Source organism: Phyllobates terribilis, unplaced genomic scaffold (genome assembly GCF_046119375.1).
Source record: "Phyllobates terribilis strain yellow unplaced genomic scaffold, ASM4611937v1 Scaffold_12__6_contigs__length_324123572, whole genome shotgun sequence".
NCBI classification, from domain to species: Eukaryota; Metazoa; Chordata; class Amphibia; order Anura; family Dendrobatidae; genus Phyllobates; species Phyllobates terribilis.
This window is the reverse complement of record NW_027362772.1, coordinates 94,905,272-94,931,498: the sequence shown is the minus strand read 5'-3', so window position 1 is coordinate 94,931,498 and position 26,227 is coordinate 94,905,272.

Genomic DNA, 26,227 nt, shown 5'->3' with positions numbered 1-26,227 from the left:
TGGCGTAGTCGGCAGGATTACGTGCCCACAACAACCGGGTACTGCGTGCCTGAAGAAAAGAACGAATTTACCTCAAAAAGAAGTCTGCTGTCGGTTCCGGAGGGTCCATGCCATCGGACTCCATCACAGGTCGATTCCAGCCGGTTGTCCGCCATTAACAGCTTTTTCCCGCCATCTGCAGAGTTTCCCGCCACTGGGAAGCGATTCCCGCCATTTCCAAAGGTTTCCCGCCTTGGAAGAGCGGACGCCATTATGGGCGTGCCAGAGGGTGGCGAGAGGCCACCTCCCATCGTGGGCCAGGACCGAAAATGGCGCCAAAAGTGGAAACCGCCCCCACCAACAGAGACTGTGATGCTAGAGGTGTCTGTCAGCGTGAAAGAACAGCCCCTGGAGCTGACAGTCACCAAGTGGCCCCGGGACCGCCCTCGAAGTGGGAGGAGACGAAAGGAGAGAACAAAGATGGGTGCCGCCTGGAGCAGTCTAGAGCGAGCGCACCCGGAGGCAAGAAGCCGGGAGAAGAATATCGGAGGAGCTTACCCGGAGATGGCGAGAAAGCAGAGCAGCACCGGCCCGTTGGCCAGGAGCCTGCTAGAAACAGAAGAGGGAGAGCAGAGCAGCACCGGCCCGCTGGCCAGGAGCCTGCTGGAGACAACGGGAGGAGAGCAGAGCAGCACCGACCCGTTGGTCAGGAGCCTGCTGGAAACAACGACCCCACTAGGCCTAGTGGAGGTCCTAGCACAGCTCCCCCGAGACCGGGAGTGTGCGCAGACCGCTCTGGAGGGCCTCGCAAGGAGGATGGCCCGGGTGCAGCGAGAGACGTTGGCGGAGTGGAGCCGAGAGATGGCCCAGCAGACCGAGACCCGTCAGCGGAGCACGCCACCCAAGACAAGGAGACCGACCGCCTCTGAGGATGGCGCGGGAGGACTGAAGGCCGGAGACGGCGCCGAGAAGGGAGCCGAACGAGTGGAGGCAGGTAAAGGGGACGTCTATACCCCAAACCGGGAAACCGCGAACCTGCCCCAGCTCCCCGTCGCAGAGCCCGAAGTCTATCCTGCCGTGCCCGTCGCTGCAACGTCACCGCCGCAGACTAGGCCTCAAACGGGAGCCGCGACCCCTGTGACGTCACACGCCTCGACCCCGGGCGTGACCAAGCAGGAAGTACCACCAGCCTGGTCGCAAGGCCTAGTACCCCCGGGCGCCGCAATACCAACAGCGCCCCCTACCTCCGCGGAGCCCCCGGCCTGGTCGCAGGGCCAAGTAGCCCAGGGCGCCGCCGTCCTTACGGTGCCCTTCACCTTCCAGATACCCCAGGCCTGGCCGCAAGGCCCGGGCAACCCGGGCGCTAACACCACCGCGCCCATAAGACCAAGAGTGCCACATCTGGGAGAGGACCTGTTTGCCCAGCATACGTGCCCGAACGGGTCTGAAGCTAAAGGAAACCATAAAGAAAGAGCAGGAGGACGTCGTCGTTAAGTACAGCGAAGCAGAAGCTGTATATAGTTGCCCGTCGGGGCACCGTGAACTGTAACTGTTGCTAATATAGTCCCCGTTGGGACCAGCAAGTGTGAACTGTTACCCGTTTAACCCCTAAATCCCCCTGGCCGAGGACTGAGAGCGGCCATATCCCTGTAAATAGTTGCGCGTCCTAAAGCGCCCCCTACCGGTTTTAAAGGAAAACCAGTTTTCCAGAGAGACTGTCGCACTTTACCCGGTCACACGTTGCACAGTGACCGGAGGAGGAGCCTGAGGCGACGAGAATGATTATATGAAAAGTTTTATATGATGTTTTATTATGTTTATGAAAAAAAAATGTATGTTTGTGGATGTTATGTCTTACAGCCCGAGGACGTGCTGTGATTTACCAGGGGGGAATGTAGCACCCTGAGGATTCGGCTGCTACAGGGGTATTGCACCTCAACCCAGAGGTGTGATATTCCACTCCCGGGTAAGGATGGAGTGTGGAACTGAGCTCGGTAGGCTGCATGCACTACATACATCCCATTTCCGAGGAGCAGACCGACGGTACTCCCACTTAGAAATGTGCAGGTACGACCGAGTCTGTTCCTGGCTGGAGTGGGAGGGGGGTGGAACATCCCAAGTAGTGTAGGGGCAGATAGGGGGAGCAGCCTGGGTAAAGATAGGAGCTCATTGGGTGCTGGTCACCTGAGCTCACACATAGAGGGTGTATATAAGGTGGGCACCATCAGAGATCAGGGTCAGTCAGTCTGTCAGCCTTTTGCAGAGAGAAGTCAGAGGAGGAAGAGGAGCAGAGAAGCCCTAGAGAGAGAGAGAGGAGAAAGAAGGAAAGACCCAGAGAGGGGACAAAGAGAGGACTCTGAGAACCCAAATTCAAGCTACGGGTGAAGAGTCGGCATTAGGGTACCGGAACCCAAGCTGGTGGGGGCAAAAACACACCCCAGCCAGAGACCGGAGGCCGTGGGCAGCGTCTGCCACGGCCACCCACCACATCCACCACGAAGGCATACCACGTGGAGGGTCAGGGAACCCAAGGCCAAGGGTCACCCAACAGAAGGCCCGAGGGAGCTGGACCTGGGTGGATCAATAGTGGGGACGGCCAGAGAAAGGACAGAAGGAGAGCTCAGGGTCACGCTCCGGACTCGCTTGGGGGTTGGCTGGATCCAGGACCTGGTGGACGCAGCACGGCTCGGGAGGTCACTTGAAGCTGGAGTGACCGGAACATCAGCAGTGAGTAAATACCCTAAACTGGACAACCCGACTCTGTCTTCTTTTAACATCTATGCTGCACCACCACAACCCCCATCCTCTGCACCTGACCCCCTGAGGCTATACCCCACCCGTTGGGGGTGATACCACCAAAAGCTGCACCTACACCATCAGCCTCAGCGGACCCTGCTGCAGCGGCGGCCATAGTGACCGCAATACAACGGGTGGCGTAGTCGACAATAAAGAACTTTATAACATCTGTAGGACTGCCACATACAACTGAGTTTGACACCCTGGGCACGGACCGGGTCACAGCCACTCGGAAGACTACAACTCCCATCTGATCCGGCTCCGGATATTCCCCCTAAAGAATATGGCCCAGGGGGCGCGTCACACACACAAAACTCAGCCTCATCAGGAGCATGCCCAGGCATTGTAGGGAGGTCATACAGGCACGTGGAGGCCACACACAATACTCAGCCTCATCAGGAGCATGCCCAGGCGTTGTAGGGAGGTCATACAGGCACGTGGAGGCCACACACAATACTGAGCCTCATCAGGACCATGCCCAGGCATTGTAGGGAGGTCATACAGGCACGTGGAGGTCACACACAATACTCAGCCTCATCGGGAGCATGTCCAGGCGTTGTAGGGAGGTCATACAGGCACGTGGAGGCCACACACAATACTCAGCCTCATCAGGAGCATGCCCAGGCGTTGTAGGGAGGTCATACAGGCACGTGGAGGCCACACACAATACTCAGCCTCATCAGGAGCATGCCCAGGCGTTGTAGGGAGGTCATACAGGCACGTGGAGGCCACACACAATACTCAGCCTCATCAGGAGCATGCCCAGGTGTTGTAGGGAGGTCATACAGGCACGTGGAGGTCACACACAATACTCAGCCTCATCAGGAGCATACCCAGGTGACGCGCCCCCTGGGCCAGTGTTGTTGGGGATACCCGGAGCCGGATCAGATGGGGGTTGTAGTCTCCGAGTGGCTGTGACCCGGTCCGTGCCCAGGGTGTCAAGCTCAGTGTGTGGCAGTCCTTATGATGTTACTAGATGTTCTTTTGTGTCGACTACGCCACCCGTTGATTTGCGGTCAATACGGCCGCCGCTGCAGCAGGTTCCACTGAGGCTGATGATGTGAGTGCAGCTTAGGTAGTATAGCCCCCAACGGGAGGGGTATAGCCTCAGGGGGTCAGCCGTGGAGGATGGTGGTTGTGAAGGTGCAGCAAGGAGACTCAGAGGCATAAAATGCAGTTACAGGGTTTTACTTACTGGTGTTGCTCGGGTCACTGTGTACAGCAGTGACCACCCAAGCCGTGCTGCGTCCACCAGGTCCTGGACTCGGTCAACTCCCAGGCAACTCCGGAGTGTGGTCCTGAGCTCCTTTCTGTCTCTCCCTTCTTCTGGCCGTTCCCACCAGGGATCCACCTAAGTCCGGCTCCCTCGGGCCTCTTGTTGGTCAAGCCTCCTCTGGGCTCCCTGACCCTATTCTTGGTCTGCCTTCCGGGTGGATTTAGTGGGTGATCGTGGCAGATCCTGCCCACGACCTCCGGTTCCTGGCTAAGGTGTGCTGTAGCCTCTGCCAGCTTGGGATCCGGTACCCTGTTGCCGACCCTTCACCCTTTTGTCCTTATTTTGGGATCTTGGGGTCCCCTCTGCGCCTCTGGGTCTCTCTTCCTTCTCCTCTGCTCTGCTTCTCAGGTTACACTCTGACAGACTGACTGTGGCTGACTGACTGACTGACCCTGATCTAAGATGGTGCCCACCTTATATACTCCCTCTATGTGTGAGCTCAGGTGACCAGCACCCAATGAGCTCCTAACTTTACCCAGGCTGCTCCCCCTATCTGCCCCTACACTACTGGGATGTTCCACCCCCCTCCCACTCCAGCCAGGAACAGACACTGTCGTACCTGCACATTTCTCTAGTGGGAGTACCATCGGTCTGTTCCCCGGAAATGGGATGTGTGTAGTGCATGCAGCCTACTAGCTCAGTTCCACACTCCATCCTTACCCGGGAGTGGAATATCACACCTCTGGGTTGAGGTGCAATACCCCTGTAGCAGCCGAATCCTCAGGGTGCTACATTCCCCCCTGGTAAATCACAGCACGTCCTCGGGCTGTAAGATATAAACATCCAAAACATACAATTTTTTTTTTTTCATAAACATAAACATAGAAAACTTCATATATATATATATCAGCAATAAACTTTTCATATAGATAACATTCTTGTTTCTGGTTCCTCCGGTCACGGTGCAACTTGTGACCGGGTAAAGTGCGACAGTCTCTCTTGGAATAAAACAGTTCCCTATAAAACCGGTAGGGGGGCGCTTTAGGAAGCGCAACTATATACAAGGGATATATGGCCGCTCTCAGTCCTCGGCCAGGTATTAGGAACTAGGGACACACGGGCATCAGTTCAATTGGCTGGTCCCAACGGGGACTATATTTTAACTAGAACAGTTCTTATACCCTGACGGGTAACTATGTACAGTCTCTCTCTACCGTACTTCAACGACGGCGTCCTCCTGCTCCTTCTTTAGATTCTTCAGACCCGTCCGGGTCCTCTTGCTCCTCCTCACACCGCAGCTCCTCCTCCGTCAGGCGATGCACATGGAGGGCGTAGGGTCCTTTGGCACACTTGTGCCGGGTGAAGGTGACCTCGTCCCCTACATACAGGTCACGACCTCTGTGTCCCTCCGGCAGATGGCTTTCTACGTCTCTGCGGGTTACAAAGACGTCGCCGGGGGTCTGATGGTCTCTAATGAAGCCCCACCCATGCTGCATGTTGAATTTTATCACAGTCCCGGTGGAAGGGGGACCATGTGCTGCACGGGGATTCCTCCTGGTCCGGCTCTTCTGCTCCGCGCTCCTTATCTGCGCTTGCTGTTCCCGGACCCGCCTCTCTCTCCGCTCCCTCTCGAAGACCTCGAGCTGCTGCCGGCAGCACTCTGCACGCTCTGCTGCGGCCGCCCGAGTCTCCTGAGTGAACCCCATGAGGTCTTCTCCGGTGGGGTCCCACTCGAACTGTGCCTCCTCCAGCGGGGGCGAGGTCCTCTTTACAGGCTTCGGAGCCGGAATCAGGGGCTCGTCTAGGGGTCTCTCTTTCCGGAGTCGGGGATGGTGAAACTCCGGTGGCCATATAAAGGGCTGCCCATCCGGGCACGTATGCTGGGCGAACAGGTCTTCACCCAGGTGCGGCACTCTAGATGTTGAGGGCGCGTTGATGGTAGCGGCGCCCGGGTTGACCAGGCCTTGCGACCAGGCTTGGGGCACCCTAAAGGCAAAGGGCACCGTAAGAACGGCGGCGCCCGTGGTTACTCGGCCCTGCGGCCAGGCCGGTGGCTCCGCGGAGGTAGGGGGCGCTGTTGGTATTGCGGCGCCCGGGGGTACTAGGCCTTGCGACCAGGCCGGTGGTATTTCCTGCTTGGCCACGCTCGAGGTCGAGGCGTGTGACGTCACAGGGGTCGCGGCCGCGGTTTCCGGTTGAGGCCTAGTCGGCGGCGGTGACGATGCAGCGACGGGCACGGCAGGGGTAATTTCGGGCTCTGCGACGGGGAGCTGGGGCAGGCACGCGGTTTCCCGGCTCGGGGTAGAGACGTCCCCTTTACCTGCCTCCGTCCGTTCAGCTCCCTTCTCGGCGCCGTCTCCTGCCTTCATTCCTCCTGCGCCATCCTCAGAGGCGGTCTGTCTCCTCGTCTCAGGTGGCGTGCTCCGCTGACGGGTGCCGGTCTGCTGGGCCATCTCTCGGCTCCACTCCGCCAACGTCTCTCGCTGCACCCGGGCCATCCTCCGTGCGAGGCCCTCCAACGCGGTCTGTGCACACTCCCGGTCTCGGGGGAGCTGTGTTAGGATCTCCAGCAGGCCTTCTGGAGTGGCGACCTGCAACAGGCTCCTGACCACTGGGTCGGTGCTGCCTGACTCTCCCTCCATCTCCGGGTAGGCTTTCTCTGGACTCCTCTCCAGACTTCTTGTCTCCGGGTGCGCTCTCTCCAGACTGCTCCAGGCGACACCCATCTTTGTTCTCTTGTTCTGTCTCCGCCCACATCGAGGGTGGTCCCAGAGCAACTTTGTCATTGTCAGTTCCAGGGGCAGTTCTTTTACGCTGATGGACACTTCCAGCATCACAGTCTCTGTTGGTGGGCGCGGTTTCCGCTTTTGGCGCCATTCTTCGACCTGGCCCACGATGGGAGGTGGCCTTTTGCCACCCTCTGGCACGCCCATAATGGCGTCCGCTCTTCCAAGGCGGGAAATCTTCGGAAATGGCGGGAATCGTCTCCCAGTGGCGGGAAACTCCATGGATGGCGGGAAAAAGCTGCAAATGGCGGACAACCGGCGGGAAACGACCTGTGATGGGGTCCGTTGGCGGGGACCCTCCGGAACCGGCGGGAGACTTCTTTTTAAGGTAACGGTGAACTTTTCTTCAGGCACGCAGTACCCGGTTGTTGCGGGCACGAGATCCTGCCGACTACGCCAAAGTTGACGCGCCCCCTGGGCCAGTGTTGTTGGGGATACCCGGAGCTGGATCAGATGGAGGTTGTAGTCTCCGAGTGGCTGTGACCCGGTCCGTGCCCAGGGTGTCAAGCTCAGTGTGTGGCAGTCCTTATGATGTTACTAGATGTTCTTTTGTGTCGACTGCGCCACCCGTTGATTTGCGGTCAATACGGCCGCCGCTGCAGCAGGGTCCACTGAGGCTGATGATGTGAGTGCAGCTTAGGTAGTATAACCCCCAACGGGAGGGGTATAGCCTCAGGGGGTCAGCCGTGGAGGATGGTGGTTGTGAAGGTGCAGCAAGGAGACTCAGAGGCATAAAATGCAGTTCCAGGGTTTTACTTACTGGTGTTGCTCGGGTCACTGTGTACAGCAGTGACCACCCAAGCCGTGCTGCGTCCACCAGGTCCTGGACTCGGTCAACTCCCAGGCAACTCCGGAGTGTGGTCCTGAGCTCCTTTCTGTCTCTCCCTTCTTCTGGCCGTTCCCACCAGGGATCCACCTAAGTCCGGCTCCCTCGGGCCTCTTGTTGGTCAAGCCTCCTCTGGGCTCCCTGACCCTATTCTTGGTCTGCCTTCCGGGTGGATTTAGTGGGTGATCGTGGCAGATCCTGCCCACGACCTCCGGTTCCTGGCTAAGGTGTGCTGTAGCCTCTGCCAGCTTGGGATCCGGTACCCTGTTGCCGACCCTTCACCCTTTTGTCCTTATTTTGGGATCTTGGGGTCCCCTCTGCGCCTCTGGGTCTCTCTTCCTTCTCCTCTGCTCTGCTTCTCAGGTTACACTCTGACAGACTGACTGTGGCTGACTGACTGACTGACCCTGATCTAAGATGGTGCCCACCTTATATACTCCCTCTATGTGTGAGCTCAGTTGACCAGCACCCAATGAGCTCCTAACTTTACCCAGGCTGCTCCCCCTATCTGCCCCTACACTACTGGGATGTTCCACCCCCCTCCCACTCCAGCCAGGAACAGACACTGTCGTACCTGCACATTTCTCTAGTGGGAGTACCATCGGTCTGTTCCCCGGAAATGGGATGTGTGTAGTGCATGCAGCCTACTAGCTCAGTTCCACACTCCATCCTTACCCGGGAGTGGAATATCACACCTCTGGGTTGAGGTGCAATACCCCTGTAGCAGCCGAATCCTCAGGGTGCTACACAGGCGTTGTAGGGAGGTCACACAGGCACGTGGAGGTCACACACAATACTCAGCCTCATCAGGAGCACGCCCAGGCGTTGTAGGGAGGTCATACAGGCACGTGGAGGCCACACACAATACTCAGCCTCATCAGGAGCATGCCCAGGCGTTGTAGGGAGGTCACACAGGCACGTGGAGGCCACACACAATACTCAGCCTCATCAGGAGCATGCCCAGGCGTTGTAGGGAGGTCATACAGGCACGTGGAGGTCACACACAATACTCAGCCTCATCAGGAGCATACCCAGGCGTTGTAGGGAGGTCACACAGGCACGTGGAGGCCACACACAATACTCAGCCTCATCAGGAGCATGCCCAGGCATTGTAGGGAGGTCATACAGGCACGTGGAGGCCACACACAATACTCAGCCTCATCAGGAGCATGCCCAGGCATTGTAGGGAGGTCATACAGGCACGTGGAGGCCACACACAATACTCAGCCTCATCAGGAGCATGCCCAGGCATTGTAGGGAGGTCATACAGGCACGTGGAGGCCACACACAATACTCAGCCTCATCAGGAGCATGCCCAGGCGTTGTAGGGAGGTCATACAGGCACCTGGAGGCCACACACAATACTCAGCCTCATCACGAGCATGCCCAGGCATTGTAGGGAGGTCATACAGGCACGTGGAGGCCACACACAATACTCAGCGTCATCAGGAGCATGCCCATGTGACGCGCCCCCTGGGCCATATTCTTTAGGGGAATACCCGGAGCCGGATTAGATGGGAGTTGTAGTCTTCCGAGTGGCTGTGACCCGGTCCGTGCCCAGGGTGTCAAACTCAGTTGTATGTGGCAGTCCTACAGATGTTATAAGTTCTTTATTGTCGACTACGCCACCCGTTGTATTGCGGTCACTATGGCCGCCGCTGCAGCAGGGTCCGCTGAGGCTGATGGTGTAGGTGCAGCTTTTGGTGGTATAACCCCCAACGGGTGGGGTATAGCCTCAGGGGGTCAGGTGCAGAGGATGGGGGTTGTGGTGGTGCAGCATAGGTGTTAAAGGAAGACAGAGTCGGGTTGTGCAGTTTAGGGTATTTACTCACTGCTGATGTTCCGGTCACTCCAGCTTCAAGTGACCTCCCGAGCCATGCTGCGTCCACCAGGTCCTGGATCCAGCCAACCCCCAAGCGAGTCCGGAGCGTGACCCTGAGCTCTCCTTCTGTCCTTTCTCTGGCCGTCCCCACTATTGATCCACCCAGGTCCAGCTCCCTCGGGTCTTCTGTTGGGTGACCCTTGGCCTTGGGTTCCCTGACCCTCCACGTGGTATGCCTTCGTGGTGGATGTGGTGGGTGGCCGTGGCAGACGCTGCCCACGGCCTCCGGTCTCTGGCTGGGGTGTGTTTTTGCCCCCACCAGCTTGGGTTCCGGTACCCTGATGCCGACTCTTCACCCGTAGCTTGAATTTGGGCTCTCAGAGTCCTCTCTTTGTCCCCTCTCTGGGTCTTTCCTTCTTTCTCCTCTCTCTCTCTCTAGGGCTTCTCTGCTCCTCTTCCTCTGACTCCTCTGCAAAGGCTGACTGACTGACTGACCCTGATCTCTGATGGTGCCCACCTTATATACACCCTCTATGTGTGAGCTCAGGTGACCAGCACCCAATGAGCTCCTATCTTTACCCAGGCTGCTCCCCCTATCTGCCCCTACACTACTTGGGATGTACCACCCCCCCTCCCACTCCAGCCAGGAACAGACTCGGTCGTACCTGCACATTTCTAAGTGGGAGTACCGTCGGTCTGCTCCTCGGAAATGGGATGTGTGTAGTGCATGTGACGCGCCCCCTGGGACATATTCCTTTTTGAGGGGAATACCCGGCACCGGATCAGATGGGGGGTTGTAGTCTCCGAGCGGCTGTGACCCGGTCCCGTGCCCAGGGCGTCAAGCTCAGTGTGATGTGGCAGTTCTACAGATGTTACTAAAGTTCTTTTGTGTCGACTACGCCACCCGTTGTGATGCGGTCACTGTGGCCGCCGCTGCAGCAGGGTCCGCTGAGGCTGATGGTGGATGCGCAGCTTGGTGGGATAACCCCCAACGGGAGGGGTATAGCCTCAGAGGGGTCAGGCGCAGAGGATGGGGGTTGTGGTGGTGCGGTGCAGCCGGCAATGAAGACAGACTCGGGTTGTGCAGTTAAGGGTGTTTACTTACTGCAGATGTTGTACTGGTCACTCCAGCTGCTAGTGACCACCCGAGCCGTGCTGCGTCCACCAGGTCCTGGATCCAGCCAACCCCCAAACAAGTCCGGAGCGTGGCCCTGAGCTCTCCCTCTGTCCTTTCTTCAGCCGTCCCCACCAGTGATTCACCTAGGTCCAGCTCCCTCGGGCCTTCTGTTGGGACACCCTTGGCCCTGGGTTCCCTGACCCTTCATGTGGTGTGCCTTCGGGGTGAATATGGTGGGTGACCGTGGCAAACGCTGCCCACGATCTCCGGTCTCTGGCTGGGGATTGTTTTTGCCCCCACCAGCTTGGGTTCCGGTACCCTGATGCTGACTCCTCACCCGGTGCTCTAATTTGGGTTCTTGGGTCCCTTCAGTCTTCCCCCTCTGGGTCTTTCTCTGCTCCACTCTCTCTCTCTCCAGGGCTGCTGTTTCCTTCTCTCTCCTCTCCAACTCACTTTCTGCGTCTGAACTTGTCCTCTGCAGCTGACTGACCCTGATCTAAGTTGGTGCCCTCCTTATATATCCCTCTATGTGTGAGCTCAGGTGACCAGCACCCAATGAGCTCCTATCACTACCCAGACTGCTCCCCCTATCTGCCCCTACACTACATGGGATGTACCACCCCCCTCCCACTCCAGCCAGGAACAGGCTCGGTTGCACCTGCACATTTCTAAGTGGGAGTACCGTCGGCCTGCTCCTCTGAAATGGGATGTATGTAGTGCATGCAGTCTATCTGAGCTCAGTTCCACACTCCATCCTTACCCGGGAGTGGAATATCACACCTCTGGGTTGAGGTGCAATACCCCTGCAGCAGCCGAATCCTCAGGGTGCTACATTCCCCCCTGGTAAATCACAGCACGTCCTCGGGCTGTAAGACATAAATAACACCAAAAACATACAAAATTTTCATATAAACATAATAAACATATAAAACACTATATAAATAACATATCTTAGCAGATAAAACTTTCTCGTCGTCTCTTGTTTCTGGTTCCTCCTCCGGACGCTGTGCAACGTGTGTCCGGGAAAAGTGCGACAGTCTCTTAGAAAAACTGGTTTTCTATAAAACCGGTAGGGGGCGCTTTAGGACGCGCAACTATATACAGGGGAAGTTGGAAGTTGGCCGCTCTCAGTCCTCGGCCAGGTAGAGGGAAGGGAATGGCTGCTCACAGTCCTCAGCCTGTAGGATGAAGGGGTTAACGGGTAAACAGTTCACTGGTCCCAACGGGGACTATTTTAGCAGCAACGGTTCACTGTGCCCCGACGGGCAACTATATACAGTCTCTACTCCCGTCCTCAACGACGGCTCCCTCCTGCTTTTTCTTGATATGGTGTTGCTTCAGACCCGTCCGGGTCCTCTGGCTCCTCCTCTCCGTACCGCAACTCCTCCTCCGTCAAGCGGTGTACGTGGAGGGCGTAAGGTCCTTTGGCACACTTGTGCCGGGTGAAAGTGACTTCGTCTCCGACGTAGAGGTCACGGCCTTTGTGACCTTCCGGCAGGTGGGACTCGACGTCTCTGCGAGTCACAAAAACATCACCGCGGTTGTTACGGTCCCGAATAAAGCCCCACCCATGCTGCAGGTTGAACTTTATCACTGTCCCGATGGTGCGGGGACAATGCGCTGCACGGGGGTTCCTCCTAGTCCGGCTCTTCTGCTCCGCGCTCCGGATTTGGGCCTGTTGTTCTCTGACCCGCCTCTCCTCCCGTTCTCTCTTAAACTCTGCTAGCTGCTGACGACAACACTCAGTACGCTCAGCGGCGACTGCCCGAGTTTCTCCGGTGAACCCCATCAAATCTTCTCCCGTGGGGTCCCACACGAATTGGGCTTCTTCTAAAGGAGGCGAGACCCGAGTCACGGGCTTCGGAGCCGGGATCAGGGGCTCACACAAGGGCCCTAGTCTTTGTTGCCGCTCCAGCTCATGGTATCCTTCGGGCCAGATGAAGGGCCGCCCGTCCGGCCATGTGAGCTGGCTGAAGAGGTCCTCCCCCAGGTGTGGCACCCTTGGTATTGCGGGCGCGGGCGCGGTGGTGGTGGCGCCCGGGTTGCCCAGGCCTTGCGGCCAGGCCTGGGGCACCTGGAAGGTGAAGGGCACCGTTAGGACGGCGGCGCCCTGGGCTACCTGGCCTTGCGGCCAGGCCGGAGGCTCCGCGGAGGTAGGGGGCGCTGTTGGTGGTGCGGCGCCCGGGGGTACTAGGCCTTGCGACCAGGCTGGTGGTAATTCCTGCTTTGTCACGCTCCGGGTCGAGGCGCGTGACGTCACAGGGGTCGCTGCGGCGGCTTCCGGTCGGGGCCTAGTCCATGGCGGTGACATGGCGGCTACGGGCACAGCAGGGGGACTTTCGGGCTCTGCGACGGGGAGCTGGGGCAGGTGGGCGGTTTCTCGGCTTGGGGTATAGGCGTCCCCTTTACCTGCCTCCATGCGTTCGGCTCCCTCCTCGGCGCCGTCTCCGGCCTTGGGTCCTCCCGCGCCATCCTCAGAGGCGGTCTGCTTCCTCTTCCAGGGTAGCGTGCTCCGTTGACTGGTCTCTGCTTGCTGGGCCATCTCCCGGCTCCACTCCGCCAGTATCTCACGCTGTACCCGGGCCATCCTCCTTGCGAGGCCCTCCAGGGCAGTTTGTGCACACTCCCGGTCTCGGGGGAGCTGCGCTAAGATCTCCGCTAGACCTAGCGGGGTTGTGGACTCTAGCAGGCTCCTGACCATCGGGTCGGTGCTGCTCTGCTCTGCTTCCGGCAGGCTCCTGGCCAGCGGGCCGGTGCTGCTCTGCCCTCCTTCCTCGGTCTCTAGCAGACTCCTGGCCAGCGGGCCGGTGCTGTTCTGCTTTCTCTCCATCTCCGGGTGAGCTCCTCCGCTACTCCTCGTTAGACCTCCTGCCTCCGGGTGCGCTCGCTCCAGACTCCTCCAAGCGACACCCATCTTTTCTCTTCTCTTTCGTCTCCTCCCCCTTCGAGGGCGGTGCCGGGGCAACTCGGTGACTGTCAGCTCCAGGGGTAGTTCTTTCACGCTGACAGACACCTCCAGCATCACAGTCTCTGTTGGTGGGGGCGGTTTCCACTTTTGGCGCCATTTTCTGTCCTGGCCCACGATGGGAGGTGGCCTCCTGCCCTCCTTTGGCACGCCCATAATGGCGTCCGCTGCTCTTCCAAGGCGGGAAATCTGCGGTTTTGGCGGGAATCGCTTCCCAGTGGCGGGAAACTCGGCAGATGGCGGGAACAAGCTGGAAATGGCGGACAATCGGCGGGAAACGACTGGTGATGGAGTCCGATGGCGTGGACCCTCCGGAACCGGCGGGAGACTTCTTTCTGAGGTAAACTTGCACTTTTCTTCAGGCACGCAGTACCCGGGTGTTGCGGGCACGTAATCCTGCCGACTACGCCAAAGTTGACGCGCCCCCTGGGACATATTCCTTTTTGAGGGGAATACCCGGCACCGGATCAGATGGGGGGTTGTAGTCTCCGAGCGGCTGTGACCCGGTCCCGTGCCCAGGGCGTCAAGCTCAGTGTGATGTGGCAGTTCTACAGATGTTACTAAAGTTCTTTTGTGTCGACTACGCCACCCGTTGTGATGCGGTCACTGTGGCCGCCGCTGCAGCAGGGTCCGCTGAGGCTGATGGTGGATGCGCAGCTTGGTGGGATAACCCCCAACGGGAGGGGTATAGCCTCAGAGGGGTCAGGCGCAGAGGATGGGGGTTGTGGTGGTGCGGTGCAGCCGGCAATGAAGACAGACTCGGGTTGTGCAGTTAAGGGTGTTTACTTACTGCAGATGTTGTACTGGTCACTCCAGCTGCTAGTGACCACCCGAGCCGTGCTGCGTCCACCAGGTCCTGGATCCAGCCAACCCCCAAACAAGTCCGGAGCGTGGCCCTGAGCTCTCCCTCTGTCCTTTCTTCAGCCGTCCCCACCAGTGATTCACCTAGGTCCAGCTCCCTCGGGCCTTCTGTTGGGACACCCTTGGCCCTGGGTTCCCTGACCCTTCATGTGGTGTGCCTTCGGGGTGAATATGGTGGGTGACCGTGGCAAACGCTGCCCACGATCTCCGGTCTCTGGCTGGGGATTGTTTTTGCCCCCACCAGCTTGGGTTCCGGTACCCTGATGCTGACTCCTCACCCGGTGCTCTAATTTGGGTTCTTGGGTCCCTTCAGTCTTCCCCCTCTGGGTCTTTCTCTGCTCCACTCTCTCTCTCTCCAGGGCTGCTGTTTCCTTCTCTCTCCTCTCCAACTCACTTTCTGCGTCTGAACTTGTCCTCTGCAGCTGACTGACCCTGATCTAAGTTGGTGCCCTCCTTATATATCCCTCTATGTGTGAGCTCAGGTGACCAGCACCCAATGAGCTCCTATCACTACCCAGACTGCTCCCCCTATCTGCCCCTACACTACATGGGATGTACCACCCCCCTCCCACTCCAGCCAGGAACAGGCTCGGTTGCACCTGCACATTTCTAAGTGGGAGTACCGTCGGCCTGCTCCTCTGAAATGGGATGTATGTAGTGCATGCAGTCTATCTGAGCTCAGTTCCACACTCCATCCTTACCCGGGAGTGGAATATCACACCTCTGGGTTGAGGTGCAATACCCCTGCAGCAGCCGAATCCTCAGGGTGCTACACATGCAGCCTACCGAGCTCAGTTCCACACTCCATCCTTACCCGGGAGTGGAATATCACACCTCTGGGTTGAGGTGCAATACCCCTGTAGCAGCCGAATCCTCAGGGTGCTACATTCCCCCCTGGTAAATCACAGCACGTCCTCGGGCTGTAAGACATAACACCAAAACATACAAATTTTTGCATAAACATATAAAACAACATATATTAGCAAATAAAACATTCTCGTCGCCTCTGGCTCCTCCTCCGGTCACTGTGCAACGTGTGACCGGGTAAAGTGCGACAGTCTCTCTGGAAAACTGGTTTTCCTATAAAACCGGTAGGGGGCGCTTTAGGACGCGCAACTATATACAAGGGATATGGCCGCTCTCAGTCCTCGGCCAGGTATTGGGGAGGAATGACCGCTCTCAGTCCTCGGTCAGTGGGATTTAGGGGTTAAACGGGTAACAGTTCACACATGCTGGTCCCAACGGGGACTATTTTTAGCAACAGCAACAGTTTCAGTTTATGGTGCCCCGACGGGCAACTATATACAGCTCCTGCTTCGCTGTACTTAACGACGGCGTCCTCCTGCTCTTTCTTTATTGTTACCTTTGGCTCTAGTTTCAGACCCGTCCGGGTCCTCTTGTTCTTCCTCCTCACACCGCAGCTCTTCCTCCGTCAGACGATGCACATGGAGGGCGTAGGGTCCTTTGGCACACTTGTGCCGGGTGAAGGTGACCTCGTCCCCGATGTAAAGGTCACGACCTCTGTGTCCCTCCGGTAGGTGGGACTCAACGTCTCTCCTCGTCACGAAGACGTCGCCTAGGGTGCGGTGGTCTCGGATGAAGCCCCACCCATGCTGCATATTAAACTTTATCACAGTCCCGGTGGTGCGGGGACTATGCGCTGCACGGGGGTCTCTCCTGGCCCGGCTCTTCTGCTCCGCGCTCCTTACTTGAGCTTGCTGTTCCCGGACCCGCCTCTCTCTCCGCTCCCTCTCAAAGTCCTCGAGCTGTTGGCGGCAGCACTCAGCACGCTCCGCTGCAGCTGCCCGAGTCTCTTGAGTGAACCCCATGAGATCTTCTCTGGTGGGGTCCCACTCGAACTGCGCTTCTGCTAGCGGGGGCGAGATCCTCTTTACGGGCTTTGGAGCCGGGATCAGGGGTTCATCCAGGGGTCTCTCTCTCCGGAGTCGGGGATGGTGGAACTCCGGTGGCCATATAAATGGCTGCCCATCCGGGCACGTATGCTGGGCGTACAGGTCCTCTCCCAGATGCGGCACTTTAGGTCTTATGGGCGCGGTGGTGTTAGCGCCCGGGTTGCCCGGGCCTTGCGGCCAGGCCTGGGGTATCTGGAAGGTGAAGGGCACCGTAAGGACGGCGGCGCCCTGGGCTACTTGGCCCTGCGACCAGGCCGGGGGCTCCGCGGAGGTAGGGGGCGCTGTTGGTATTGCGGCGCCCGGGGGTACTAGGCCTTGCGACCAGGCTGGTGGTACTTCCTGCTTGGTCACGCCCGGGGTCGAGGCGTGTGACGTCACAGGGGTCGCGGCTCCCGTTTGAGGCCTAGTCTGCAGCGGTGACGTTGCAGCGACGGGCACGGCAGGATAGACTTCGGGCTCTGCGACGGGGAGCTGGGGCAGGTACGCGGTTTCCCGGTTTGGGGTATAGACGTCCCCTTTACCTGCCTCCACTCGTTCGGCTCCCTTCTCGGCGCCGTCTCCGGCCTTCATTCCTCCTGCGCCATCCTCAGAGGCGGTCTGTTTCCTCGTCTCGGGTGGCGTGCTCCGCTGACAGGTCTCGGTCTGCTGGGCCATCTCACGGCTCCACTGCGCCAACGTCTCTCGCTGCACCCGGGCCATCCTCCTTGCGAGGCCCTCCAGAGCGGTCTGCGCACACTCCCGGTCTCGGGGGAGCTGTGCTAGGACCTCCACTAGGCCTAGTGGGGTCGTTGTTTCCAGCAGGCTCCTGACCAACGGGTCGGTGCTGCTCTGCTCTTCTACAGTTGTCTCCAGCAGGCTCCTGGCCAGCGGGCCGGTGCTGCTCTGCTTTCTCGCCATCTCCGGGTAAGCTCCTTCGATATGCTTCTCCCGGCTTCTTGCCTCCGGGTGCGCTCGCTCCCGACTGCTCCAGGCGGCACCCATCTTTGTTCTCTTCTTTCGTCTCCTCCCCCCTCGAGGGCGGTCCCGGGGCCACTTGGTGATTGTCAGCTCCAGGGGCTGTTCTTTCACGCTGACAGACACCTCTAGCATCACAGTCTCTGTTGGTGGGGGCGGTTTCCACTTTTGGCGCCATTTTCGGTCCTGGCCCACGATGGGAGGTGGCCTCTCGCCACCCTCTGGCACGCCCATAATGGCGTCCGCTCTTCCAAGGCGGGAAACCTTTGGAAATGGCGGGAATCGCTTCCCAGTGGCGGGAAACTCTGCAGATGGCGGGAAAACGCTGTTAATGGCGGACAACCGGCGGGAATCGACCTGTGATGGGGTCCGATGGCGGGGACCCTCCGGAACCGGCAGGAGACTTCTTTTTGAGGTAAACTTGCACTTTTCTTCAGGCACGCAGTACCCGGGTGTTGCGGGCACGTAATCCTGCCGACTACGCCAAAGTTGACGCGCCCCCTGGGCCATATTCTTTAGGGGAATACCCGGAGCCGGATCAGATGGGAGTTGTAGTCTTCCGAGTGGCTGTGACCCGGTCCGTGCCCAGGGTGTCAAACTCAGTTGTATGTGGCAGTCCTACAGATGTTATAAGTTCTTTATTGTCGACTACGCCACCCGTTGTATTGCGGTCACTATGGCCGCCGCTGCAGCAGGGTCCGCTGAGGCTGATGGTGTAGGTGCAGCTTTTGGTGGTATAACCCCCAACGGGTGGGGTATAGCCTCAGGGGGTCAGGTGCAGAGGATGGGGGTTGTGGTGGTGCAGCATAGGTGTTAAAGGAAGACAGAGTCGGGTTGTGCAGTTTAGGGTATTTACTCACTGCTGATGTTCCGGTCACTCCAGCTTCAAGTGACCTCCCGAGCCGTGCTGCGTCCACCAGGTCCTGGATCCAGCCAACCCCCAAGCGAGTCCGGAGCGTGACCCTGAGCTCTCCTTCTGTCCTTTCTCTGGCTGTCCCCACTATTGATCCACCCAGGTCCAGCTCCCTCGGGTCTTCTGTTGGGTGACCCTTGGCCTTGGGTTCCCTGACCCTCCACGTGGTATGCCTTCGTGGTGGATGTGGTGGGTGGCCGTGGCAGACGCTGCCCACGGCCTCCGGTCTCTGGCTGGGGTGTGATTTTGCCCCCACCAGCTTGGGTTCCGGTACCCTGATGCCGACTCTTCACCCGTAGCTTGAATTTGGGCTCTCAGAGTCCTCTCTTTGTCCCCTCTCTGGGTCTTTCCTTCTTTCTCCTCTCTCTCTCTCTAGGGCTTCTCTGCTCCTCTTCCTCTGACTCCTCTGCAAAGGCTGACTGACTGACTGACCCTGATCTCTGATGGTGCCCACCTTATATACACCCTCTATGTGTGAGCTCAGGTGACCAGCACCCAATGAGCTCCTATCTTTACCCAGGCTGCTCCCCCTATTTGCCCCTACACTACTTGGGATGTACCACCCCCCCTCCCACTCCAGCCAGGAACAGACTCGGTCGTACCTGCACATTTCTAAGTGGGAGTACCGTCGGTCTGCTCCTCGGAAATGGGATGTGTGTAGTGCATGCAGCCTACCGAGCTCAGTTCCACACTCCATCCTTACCCGGGAGTGGAATATCACACCTCTGGGTTGAGGTGCAATACCCCTGTAGCAGCCGAATCCTCAGGGTGCTACACATGCGTTGTAGGGAGGTCCTACAGGCACGTGGAGGCCACACACAATACTCAGCCTCATCAGGAGCATGCCCGGGCGTTGTAGGGAGGTCATACAGGCACGTGGAGGCCACACACAATACTCAGCCTCATCAGGAGCATGCCCAGGCGTTGTAGGGAGGTTATACAGGCACAAGGAGGCCACAAACAATATTGAGCCTCATCAGGAGCATGCCCAGGCGTTGTAGGGAGGTCATACAGGCACGTGGAGGCCACACACAATACTCAGCCTCATCAGTAGCATGCCCAGGCGTTGTAGGGAGGTCATACAGGCACGTGGACGCCGCACACAATACTCAGCCTCATCAGGAGCATGCCCAGGCATTGTAGGGAGGTCATACAGGCACGTGGAGGCCACACACAATACTCAGCCTCATCAGCAGCATACCCAGGTGTTGTAGGGAGGTCATACAGGCACGTGGAGGTCACACACAATACTCAGCCTCATCAGGAGCACGCCCAGGCGTTGTAGGGAGGTCATACAGGCAAGTGGAGGCCACACACAATACTCAGCCTCATCAGGAGCATGCCCAGGCGTTGTAGGGAGGTCATACAGGCACGTGTAGGCCACACACAATACTCAGCCTCATCAGGAGCATGCCCAGGCGTTGTAGGGAGGTCATACAGACACGTGGAGGCCACACACAATACTCAACCTCATCAGGAGCATGCCCAGGCGTTGTAGGGAGGTCATACAGACACGTGGAGGCCACACACAATACTCAGCCTCATCAGGAGCATGCCCAGGCGTTGTAGGGAGGTCATACAGGCACGTGGAGGCCACACACAATACTCAGCCTCATCAGGAGCATGCCCAGGTGTTGTAGGGAGGTCATACAGGCACGTGTAGGCCACACACAATACTGAGCCTCATCAGGAGCATGCCCAGGTGTTGTAGGGAGGTCATACAGGCACGTGGAGGCCACACACAATACTCAGCCTCATCAGGAGCATGCCCAGGCGTTGTAGGGAGGTCATACAGACACGTGGAGGCCACACACAATACTCAGCCTCATCAGGAGCATGCCCAGGCGTTGTAGGGAGGTCATACAGGCACGTGGAGGCCACACACAATACTCAGCCTCATCAGGAGCATGCCCAGGTGTTGTAGGGAGGTCATACAGGCACGTGGAGGCCACACACAATACTGAGCCTCATCAGGAGCATGCCCGGGCATTGTAGGGAGGTCATACAGGCACGTTGAGGCCACACACAATACTGAGCCTCATCAGGAGCATGCCCGGGCATTGTAGGGAGGTCATACAGGCACGTGTAGGCCACACACAATACTCAGCCTCATCAGGAGCATGCCCAGGCGTTGTAGGGAGGTCATACAGGCACGTGGAGGCCACACACAATACTGAGCCTCATGAGGAGCATGCCCAGGCGTTGTAGGGAGGTCACACAGGCACGTGGAGGCCACACACAATACTGAGCCTCATCAGGAGCATGCCCAGGCGTTGTAGGGAGGTCATACAGGCACGTGGAGGCCACACACAATACTGAGCCTCATCAGGAGCATGCCCAGGCGTTGTAGGGAGGTCATACAGGCACGTGGAGGCCACACACAATACTGAGCCTCATCAGGAGCATGCCCAGGCGTTGTAGGGAGGTCATACAGGCACGTGTAGGCCACACACAATACTGAGCCTCATCAGGAGCATGCCCGGGCATTGTAGGGAGGTCATACAGGCACGTGGAGGCCACACACAATACTCAGCCTCATCAGGAGCATGCCCAGGCGTTGTAGGGAGGTCATACAGGCACGTGGAGGCCACACACAATACTGAGCCTCATCAGGAGCATGCCCGGGCATTGTAGGGAGGTCATACAGGCACGTGTAGGCCACACACAATACTCAGCCTCATCAGGAGCATGCCCAGGCGTTGTAGGGAGGTCATACAGGCACGTGGAGGCCACACACAATACTGAGCCTCATCAGGAGCATGCCCAGGCGTTGTAGGGAGGTCACACAGGCACGTGGAGGCCACACACAATACTCAGCCTCATCAGGAGCATGCCCAGGCGTTGTAGGGAGGTCATACAGGCACGTGGAGGCCACACACAATACTGAGCCTCATCAGGAGCATGCCCAGGCGTTGTAGGGAGGTCATACAGGCACGTGTAGGCCACACACAATACTGAGCCTCATCAGGAGCATGCCCAGGCGTTGTAGGGAGGTCATACAGGCACGTGGAGGCCACACACAGTACTCAGCCTCATCAGGAGCATGCCCGGGCATTGTAGGGAGGTCATACAGGCACGTGGAGGCCACACACAATACTCAGCCTCATCAGGAGCATGCCCAGGCATTGTAGGGAGGTCATACAGGCACGTGGAGGCCACACACAATACTCAGCCTCATCAGGAGCATGCCCAGGCGTTGTAGGGAGGTCATACAGGCACGTGGAGGCCACACACAATACTGAGCCTCATCAGGAGCATGCCCAGGCGTTGTAGGGAGGTCACACAGGCAAGTGGAGGCCACACACAATACTCAGCCTCATCAGGAGCATGCCCAGGCGTTGTAGGGAGGTCATACAGGCACGTGGAGGCCACACACAATACTGAGCCTCATCAGGAGCATGCCCGGGCATTGTAGGGAGGTCATACAGGCACGTGGAGGCCACACACAATACTCAGCCTCATCAGGAGCATGCCCAGGCGTTGTAGGGAGGTCATACAGGCACGTGGAGGCCACACACAATACTGAGCCTCATCAGGAGCATGCCCAGGCGTTGTAGGGAGGTCACACAGGCACGTGGAGGCCACACACAATACTGAGCCTCATCAGGAGCATGCCCAGGCGTTGTAGGGAGGTCATACAGGCACGTGGAGGCCACACACAATACTGAGCCTCATCAGGAGCATGCCCAGGCATTGTAGGGAGGTCATACAGGCACGTGGAGGCCACACACAATACTCAGCCTCATCAGGAGCATGTCCGGGCATTGTAGGGAGGTCATACAGGCATGTGGAGGCCACACACAATACTCAGCCTCATCAGGAGCATGCCCAGGCGTTGTAGGGAGGTCATACAGGCACGTGGAGGCCACACGCAATACTCAGCCTCATAAGGAGCATGCCCAGGCGTTGTAGGGAGGTCATACAGGCACGTGGAGGCCACACACAATACTGAGCCTCATCAGGAGCATGCCCAGGCGTTGTAGGGATGTCATACAGGCACGTGGAGGCCACACACAATACTCAGCCTCATCAGGAGCATGCCCAGGCGTTGTAGGGAGGTCATACAGGCACGTGGAGGCCACACGCAATACTCAGCCTCATCAGGAGCATGCCCAGGCGTTGTAGGGAGGTCATACAGGCACGTGGAGGCCACACACAATACTGAGCCTCATCAGGAGCATGCCCAGGCGTTGTAGGGAGGTCATACAGGCACGTGGAGGCCACACACAATACTGAGACTCATCAGGAGCATGCCCAGGCGTTGTAGGGAGGTCATACAGGCACGTGGAGGCCACACACAATACTGAGCCTCATCAGGAGCATGCCCAGGCGTTGTAGGGAGGTCATACAGGCACATGGAGGCCACACACAATACTCAGCCTCATCAGGAGCATGCCCAGGTGTTGTAGGGAGGTCATACAGGCACGTGGAGGCCACACACAATACTGAGCCTCATCAGGAGCATGCCCAGGCGTTGTAGGGAGGTCATACAGGCACATGGAGGCCACACACAATACTCAGCCTCATCAGGAGCATGCCCAGGTGTTGTAGGGAGGTCATACAGGCACGTGGAGGCCACACACAATACTCAGCCTCATCAGGAGCATGCCCAGGCGTTGTAGGGAGGTCATACAGGCACGTGGAGGCCACACACAATACTCAGCCTCATCAGGAGCATGCCCAGGCGTTGTAGGGAGGTCATACAGGCACGTGGAGGCCACACACAATACTCAGCCTCATCAGGAGCATGCCCAGGCGTTGTAGGGAGGTCATACAGGCACGTGGAGGCCACACACAATACTGAGCCTCATCAGGAGCATGCCCAGGCGTTGTAGGGAGGTCATACAGGCACATGGAGGCCACACACAATACTCAGCCTCATCAGGAGCATGCCCAGGCGTTGTAGGGAGGTCATACAGGCATGTGGAGGCCACACACAATACTCAGCCTCATCAGGAGCATGCCCAGGCGTTGTAGGGAGGTCATACAGGCACATGGAGGCCACACACAATACTCAGCCTCATCAGGAGCATGCCCAGGCGTTGTAGGGAGGTCATACAGGCACATGGAGGCCACACACAATACTCAGCCTCATCAGGAGCATGCCCAGGCGTTGTAGGGAGGTCATACAGGCACGTGGAGGCCACACACAATACTCAGCCTCATCAGGAGCATGCCCAGGCGTTGTAGGGAGGTCATACAGGCACGGGGAGACCACACACAATACTCAGCCTCATCAGGAGCATGCCCAGGCGTTGTAGGGAGGTCATACAGGCACGTGGAGGCCACACACAATACTCAGCCTCATTGTGACTTGTTTTAAGGACATTACATCAATGTTGGATCAGCCTGTAGTGTGTTTTTCCACTTTAATTTTGGGGGTGACTCCACATCCAGGCCTCCATTGGTTAATAAATGTGATTTCCATTGATGATTTTTGTGTGATTTTGTTGTCGGCACATTCAACTTTCTACAGAACAAAGTATTCAATGAGAAGATTTCATCCATTCAGATCTAGGATGGGGTATTTTAGGGGTCCCTTTATTTTTTTTGAGCAGTGTATAACTATATTATAATCAGTCTAGAGAGACGCAGAGTGATATATCCTGCAGATTCTGACAACACTGACCTCTCTGCAGAACATCGCTCCTCCACCTCCTGAGAGTTACATAGTGATAATTCCACAGACTATTGAGATCTTATGTGTTGTGTAAAAGGCTTGGTCACTTTGGCATTCATCAGTTCTGCAATAACTGGAATGAGCACTAGATGGCGCTCTGATGCCGCGTGTGCAGATGTTGGTGAGCGCCATCACATTAGGAATTCGAGGAGCGCGTTCATTATGTTTTATTTATCCGACCCGATCGCTTCCATATTACAGCCGGAGAGCAGAAAGAACAATTTGTAGTTTATTGTTTTCTCTTTTTTTTAAATTAATGCTCCAACCAGGTATAATATCTCCGCAGACATTGTGATATCAGGGTCCCCTCTCCCGTCACCCCTCCGAACGCGGGATAAAGTTTATATTGAAGTGCTTGTTCTTGTCGGGGATTTTTTTCCATCTGGCCCAGACCGACACGACAACTTCTCCATCCAGGACTCAGAGTCTCAGGTCTGTAGCGATCACAACAAAGACACATTTGACTCCTTACATTTCAGGCCCCGTCCCCATCTATCCCCAACCTGCACAATCCCCTCATCCTGCTGATACAGCAGCAGCGGCTCAGTATTGGGGTACGTGTCCCTATTACTGCACCTGCGGTGTGCCCTCTAGAATATAGTACTGCCGTGTGCAAGTGCCCACATTGTGCCCCCTAGAAAGTGCCCTCTGTGTGCCCCTCTGATAGTCATAATAACCGGAGTTCCCCTATAACGATAAGTGCCCACTTAAGATTTAATAATGTCCTGAGTCTCCCCCCCATACACAGTATGATGCTCTCTTATACACAGTATAATTCCCCCTCACAGTATAGTATCCTCCACACACTATACTGACCCCTTAGTAGCCTCCAAACTGACCCCACATTATCTCCCACACTGTATGATGGACCCCACACTGTACACAGACCTCACATTATCCCCCACACTGTATGACCCTAACTGTAATCCCCACACTGTATAAATAGCCTCCATATAGTATAACGCTCCCCCCCATAGGCGGAGTCTATAGTATAATGCTCCCCCTATAGGCAGAGTCTGTAGTATAATGCTCCCCCCATAGGCAGAGTCTGTAGTATAATGCTCCCCCCATAGGCAGAGTGTGTAGTATAATGCTCCCCCCATAGGCAGAGTCTGTAGTATAATGCTCCCCCCATAGGCAGAGTGTGTAGTATAATGCTCCCCCCATAGGCAGAGTCTGTAGTATAATGCTCCCCCCATAGGCAGAGTCTGTAGTATAATGCTCCCCCCATAGGCAGAGTCTGTAGTATAATGCTCCCCCCCATAGGCAGAGTCTGTAGTATAATGCTCCCCCCATAGGCAGAGTGTATAGTATAATGCTCCCCCCTCATAGGCAGAGTCTGTAGTATAATGCTCCCCCCCATAGGCAGAGTCTGTAGTATAATGCTCCCCCCATAGGCAGAGTGTATAGTATAATGCTCCCCCCATAGGCAGAGTCTGTAGTATAATGCTCCCCCCCATAGGCAGAGTCTGTAGTATAATGCTCCACCCATAGGCAGAGTCTGTAGTATAATGCTCCCCCCATAGGCAGAGTCTGTAGTATAATGCTCCCCCCATAGGCAGAGTCTGTAGTATAATGCTCCCCCCCATAGACAGAGTCTGTAGTATAATGCTCCCCCCCCTCATAGGCAGAGTCTGTAGTATAATGCTCCCCCCATAGGCAGAGTCTGTAGTATAATGCTCCCCCCATAGGCAGAGTCTGTAGTATAATGCTCCCCCCCATAGGCAGAGTCTGTAGTATAATGCTCCCCCCCATAGGTAGAGTCTGTAGTATAATGCTCCCCCCATAGGCAGAGTCTGTAGTGTAATGCTCCCCACCCTTATAGGCAGAGTCAGCAGTATAATGCTCCCCCCCCCATAGGCAGAGTCTGTAGTATAATGCTCCCCCCCATAGGCAGAGTCTGTAGTATAATGCTCCCCCCCATAGGCAGAGTCTGCAGTATAATGCTTCCCCCCATAGGCAGAGTGTGTAGTATAATGCTCCCCCCCCATACGCAGAGTCTGTAGTATAATGCTCCCCCCCATAGGCAGAGTCTGTAGTATAATGCTCCCCCCAATAGGCAGAGTCTGTAGTATAATGCTCCCCCCATAGGCAGAGTCTGTAGTATAATGCTCCCCCCCATAGGCAGAGTGTGTAGTATAATGCTCCCCCCATAGGCAGAGTCTGTAGTATAATGCTCCCCCCCATAGGCAGAGTGTGTAGTATAATGCTCCCCCCCATAGGCAGAGTGTGTAGTATAATGCTCCCCCCATAGGCAGAGCCTGTAGTATAATGCTCCCCCCCATAGGCAGAGTCTGTAGTATAATGCTCCCCCCATAGGCAGAGTCTGTAGTATAATGCTCCCCCCATAGGCAGAGTCTGTAGTATAATGCTCCCCCCCATAGGCAGAGTCTGTAGTA